Here is a 6,363-nt window from a genome sequence, read left to right as displayed (position 1 = left end):
CCAATGAGGGCCCATTGCTTGTTGTATAGAATGCTTGATGCCTCGTGATGTTTTGAATAATTTAATGATTGATAGTTTTTGGTACAATCAATGAATGGAATTAATAGTTTTAAATGAAACAGTTTATTACTATTTTTGAGTCATTACAAGTTGGTATTAGAGCCTGTGTTTGAGAGATTCGGGTATACTTTCGGGTGCGTTAGAACTCAAAATAAGGAAATGATAGTTTTCTTAAAAAAATGACGTTAAACTTTTAAAAGGACTTTTGTTAAAAAGAAGGGATGTGATGCGTGTAATTAGTCGAGCTCAAGTAAGTGGTTCTCAAATTACCTATACATACATATTAAGAGTAGTATGCTTGATATGAGAATTACATGCTAGATTATGGCTAAGGATACTTTCAAGAATGATCGATTAGGATTGTATAGCCTTAGAACGATTAATTAAGATTGGATACCTTCATGAATGACTGATATGAGAATTGCATGCTAGATTAGAATTGATATCGGCTCAGTTAATTGCTAAGGTTATCCTTTCAAAGTTGTAGATGATTAGGATTGTACATCCCTAGAACGATCGATTTGGACTCATTTCCTGTTCTTCTTTTGGTTGTGGACTTAGAGTAGAATCATCATTTGACAGTCTATGTGATCTTATTTTTTGTATAACATGCATACACATGGAAACCAGTAGTGTTGATTGAGGTTCTTAGTATTGCAAGTGGTGGGAGTTGAGAAAACCTAGGAGATTCTGGGATATGTATGTTATATGGAATAGGTTTAGTTTATTTCTTTAATGTGATGACTTAGAGGAATCAATATTGACCTTGAGGATGGTACATGTAGGTGTGAAATGTAGTATTAGGCTCGTACTACTAGAAGCATATGAGTTATACTTGAGACGAGTGCAGACCTAGAAACTCTAAGGAGAACTATATAGAGGAATGCCCTCGAGTCCTTTGCTGATTATTTATATGTTGTGTTTCAGTTTGGAGGATGCTGATGATTACTCGAGGAGGTTCACGTTCGGCTTTTAGTTTAGGCTTGGGTTTAGGTGTTGAGCCAATTGATGAGAGGTTATATGAGTTCATTTCGGCCGAGGATACTAGCGGTATCTTGCATGCTACCCCTGTTTTGTTCGGTACCATCAAGGATGGGATTATGGAGTTGGTGGATGAGGGGCACAAGCCTTTTCGAGACGAGATTGCTATGAGTCAGGTTGGAGCTCGAACTTTCTCATGTCGGGAGTTAAAGGCTTGTGAAGCTATTGAGCTCTTGAGTTCTTAACCCCATTGCTAGCCGTCGTTGGATTGTTGACTTGGAGAATGCTCAGCGGACGAGCCTTTCCATGAGGAGGAAAAGGTGGGATTTGCATCATGCCTACTGAGGAACAGATCACAAGGCTGGTGGGAGGAGGTTACCCGAGCTGTAGGGTCAGCGGTAGTGGCAGTGATGACCTGGGAGGATTTTCCTCAAAGATTCCAAAGGAAGTTTGTACCTCCTATCAAGGTGCAGTAGCTAGCGAGGGAGTTCTAGGAATTTCGTTAGACTACTATGATCATGGCGGAGATTACTGCCAAATGTAGGGAAACGAATTTGTTGGTGCCGTAGTACGTTGTGGATGAGGAGATTTCGAAGACAAGATAACATGACATTCTGAGGGACGATATCAGGAAATTCGTGAGCTTTTAGGGGTGCGAGACCTAGAATAACGTGATTAAGAGGGCCCACAAGCAGGAGATTGAGTTGGAGCTCTGATCGATAAGGAAGTTGGAGAAGGTACAGACAATGATGAACCATGCTAAGAGGTCCAAGACCTCCAATACTCACACCAGAGACAATCATGGTCATGGCCGTTGCAACAAGTGTGGCAAGCCGCACAGTGAGGCTTTTCGAGCGGTGGATACAGATTGTTTTAGCTATGTCCAGTCGGGCCACATGAGCAAGGATCGCCCCAGGGGGGCTGTGATTTTCTTTTATTGCAATCAGACTGGCCTTAAAAGGCCCATGGTCCGAGATTGTCCAAAGGAGCAGTCGCGGCACCTGCGCCAACCACCTTAAGGATTACGGATGGCCACCTAGGCATGTGAGAGGCTCCTATGATGACGAGCAGGGCATTTCACATGATGACCGATAAGGCCTCTGCAACGCCAAATGTGGTTATCGGTATGTGTCCTATTTCTTTCTCTTATTTATTTTGTTGTTTATGCTTATGATTATTTTGATCTTGTATATGGAGCTTTTTGGTCAATGGTTTGACCACTCATGTTCTGTTTGATACGGGGGTTACCTGATCCTTTGTATCTCCTACACTTAGCAAGAAGTTTTGCGATGCTCCTGGGACTTTGGATTCCCCACTAGAGGTTGAGATTCTGGATAATCATACTGTGAGTGCTTCGAGGGTTTTCCGTTGGTGTGTCTTGAATATATTTAGTGAGAGATTCTATATTGATTTGGTGTCGATTCGCTTGAGAGGATCGAAGGTTATCATGAGGATGGATTGGTTGGGCCCCAATGGGGCCATGAATTGATTGCGTGCGGCAGTTGGTGAGAGTTTGAACCCCAAGTGGGGGAGAACTAGTTACTCTTGGTGAGAGAGCTTCACATGGACCAGTTCTTTGTTCAGTTGCGAAGGCCATGATATATTTGCAACATGGTTGTTCTGGGTTTATAGCTTATGTTGTAGACACTCGAGTTGAGGACAAGACATAATTGAGTGGGCTATCCAGCCTTCGGTATTTCCTCGATATGTTTCCCAAGGATTTTCTATGAGTGCATCTCGAATGGAAGGTTGAGTCTTGGATTGATATGGTTCCTGGTGGGGCTCCGATAGCCAAGGCATTGTATTGCCTGGAGCCACCTGAGATGCAGGAGTTGTCTACGCGGCTTCAGGAGCAGCTAGACAAGGGTTTTATTCGTCCGAGCATCTCTCCGTGCGGAGCATTGATTCTATTCATGAAAAATAAGGTCGGTTTACACAAAATGTGCATTGATTACTGAGAGTTGAATAAGATAACGGTGAATAAACGTTACCCACTATAGAGGATTGGTGATTTATTTGACCAACTTCAGGGTGTATATTGGTTCTCCAAAATTGATTTGAGGTTGGGTACAATCAGATGAGTATCATGGAGGATGACGTGCAGAAGATAGCCTTTAAGACTCGTTATGGTCATTACAAGTTTGTGGTGATGCCATTCAGGCCCACCAATACACCAACAAAGTTCATGGGTCTCATGAACCGAGTTTGCAAGACGATGTTGGATCATTCTATGATTATATTCATTGATGACATTTTACTCTCTTGCAAGACCAAGGAGCGATACGAGGAACATTTGCAAGATGTATTAAAGACCCTGAGGGGGGAGAGGCTTTATGACAAGTTCTCCAAGTGTGAGTTCTGGTTGCACGATGTGCAATTTTAGGGGAACATTATGAACTACAATAGTATATTGATCGATCCGGCCAAGATCGAGGCCATGATGTGATTGGAGGTTCCGAGGAACACATATGATATTTGGAGTTTCTTAGGTCTTGTAGGGTATTATCAGTGATTTATCTAGGATTTCTCCAAGATTGCAATGCCTTTAACCCATTCGACTAAGAAGAATGTGACTTTTCGATGGGGGCCTGATCTGCAGTTGGCTTTTGAGACACCGAGGAAGAAACTGTGTGAGGCCCCGATTCTCGCGCTCCCCAAGGGTTTATCCAAATCCATAACACCTTCCATGTGTCTCAGCCTCAGAAGTGTGTTGCCGATTAGTCCAAACTTGTTCCTCTGGATGATATTCAGGTTGATGACCACCTGAATTATATGGACAGACCGACGACAATCCTAGATCGGAAGACAAAGGCTTTGCGTAACAAAAAAATGTCACTGGTCAAGAGTTCCGAGTGGATATAGGAGCCCGAGGCAGAAATGCAAGAGCATTACCCTAATTTGTTCATGGCAGTAGACTTTGACGGCGAAGTCTAGTTCTTGTAGGGGAGAGTTGTAACATCTAGTTTTATAGGTATTTGATTTTGACCCTTGAGTTATGAATTTTTTGCAAGATGGGTCCCCAATGCCAATTTCGTGATTTTTTGGGTGCAGCTTGGGTACGTTGGGTGTACCTAGTTCCGCGCCAGTATGTTGCACGTATGCTAGTATGCTACGCGTACGTGGTTTAGACCAAAACCCTAATTTTAGGGTTTGTGCACTATTTAAGCACCATTATAGCACCCAACACCTTTACCTTTATCAGCCTCCATCCCAAGATCGACCCTCCTTGAAAACCCTAGTTTATTTTGAGCATTTTGAGCTTTTGGAGTGAGTTATGGGCTCTCTTGTTTGTGAAGAGATCTTCAAGGAGTACGATTTCCTCTCACTACTTTGGATCCAACATCTTCTCTTCGGTGTGCACCATTTGGAGGTATGATGTACTCTAAAGCCTTTAAGCCATCCTTTTAGACATTTCAGGGCATTTAATGTCAGAAAAATGCAAGCTTGGATCTTGGTTTGTCCGCATGGAAGAGTTATGGTGTAGAAAAGGTTTAAGAAAGTTAGGTTTTTAGTGTCGAGCCTCTTGTAGCCATGCAAAGGCATAAAGTTTGCAATTTTATGGCCTTAGGGGTCTTATTGAGGTCATATCTAAAATTTGGCCCATAGCAGGAAATGATCAAATATCTATGATTTGGCCCATAACATTTATTTTCTTTTATGTGTGGTATGTGGTACTTTGGGGGAACTCAGTAAACTATACGCTTACGGTTTATGTTTATGGTTTCAGGTAAGTGAATCTGTAAGCTAGACTACAATCACCAAAATCAAATTACAATTACCATAGAGATCCGATTATAGTTTTTCTAAGAGTGGGAGATTCAACATAAAAGTAACAACATGGGTTCAATCGAATAGTTTGATGAAGAATCGATGTGTTGATGCCCTGCATATACTATAGAAGAATCCAAGTGTTGATACCCTTGGCGAGAAGTGGCGACAGGATGGCGATCACGTCTGGTGAACCTCCGATTCAAGTGAATCAATTTTCATTCCTGTGAAGCTCCAAATTCGATACAATTTTCAATGATGAATCCATCTTCATTAGGGGAAATTGATGTGTTTTAGGAGTTTAAGAAAAGAAAAAAGAAACACGAACAAAAAGATAAATTGATCCAAACCATCTTCATATTGTTAATCCATCTTCATTTGGGGCAAATTGGAGATGAAGATGAGGTTTGGATTAAGATTTAGACTTTGATAGATTTGAGTGTACCCATCATCTCCTTCGTCCCTTAGTTGTTTGTCCTTACCACTCACACTAAATAATCAACGACATGAAGAGAAGGGGAACAGGTTGGTAGTGGTCGATTTCGTCAGTGTCAAGCAGTTGTGGGGTATTCAGTTAGGGTCAAGAAATCACGTTGCCAATAATAATGGTTTTCTAGGGTTTTAGTGCTGTTTACATGAATAAAAAAAGTGGAAAGAAAAGTGGGTATATGAAGCTGGTCTCTGGAGAGAGAGAGAGAGAGAGAGAGAGAGAGAGAGAGAGAGAGAGAGAGAGAGAGAGAGAGAGAGAGAGAGAGAGAGAGAGAGAGAGAGAGAGAGAGAGAGAGAGAGAGAGATGCCATATTTATTATTAATAAATTTTTAAATTAAACAGAAAAAATATTCAAAAAAATGTGATTTGAACTAAATGAATACCACCATAAAATTTGCTCACAAAAACCATTGATCCAAGAAAATTGTGATTTGAATTAAATGAATACCACATTTACCATTTTTGGAGTTTTGTCTTCGTTTTACTAAAAAATACTCACCACTCTAAGGCTACCCGGAGTCGGCGTCGGAGTCGGCGTCCTTGAAGATGCATGATGCTGAGGTGGCGTGACCGAAGACGCGTGAACAGCATGTGACGTGAATCGGAAGACGGAAGAAGACGGAGCTTTTTATTGGCTTGCTTCTTTTTTGACCGTTTGCCCCTTAATTTTGTTGGTTTTTCCTTTTAATCCATCGAAGTAGGAAAAAAAAAAGCAGATGTATCCGTTTTCCAGAAATCGGGTGAAGAAGACTACCAAAATGTACCGGTGGACATTCGATATGTTTTAATTGAAGTTACAAATTTGATCTCTGAGATTCTGTCATTTAATCCTATTATACCATTTTACTTTTATTTGAATTAAGTTAAACCTTTAACTACATCTAATTATGTTTATTTAATTTTAAAAATTAATAATATGTTTATTTGATTTTCTAATTAGTAAAATGATTACTTAAGTTTATAATAATGTTTTTCTATTTAATCTAATACTATAAAATTAAAAAAAATAAAAATATAAATGATTTGGATTGGTAAGCATTCGTAGCTATTACCTTTTTAATATG

The sequence above is a fragment of the Lactuca serriola genome, chromosome 1 (assembly GCF_051521515.1).
Source record: "Lactuca serriola cultivar US96UC23 chromosome 1, Lser_US96UC23_V15, whole genome shotgun sequence".
Taxonomy (NCBI): domain Eukaryota; kingdom Viridiplantae; phylum Streptophyta; class Magnoliopsida; order Asterales; family Asteraceae; genus Lactuca; species Lactuca serriola.
Note: the sequence above shows the minus strand (reverse complement) of the source record.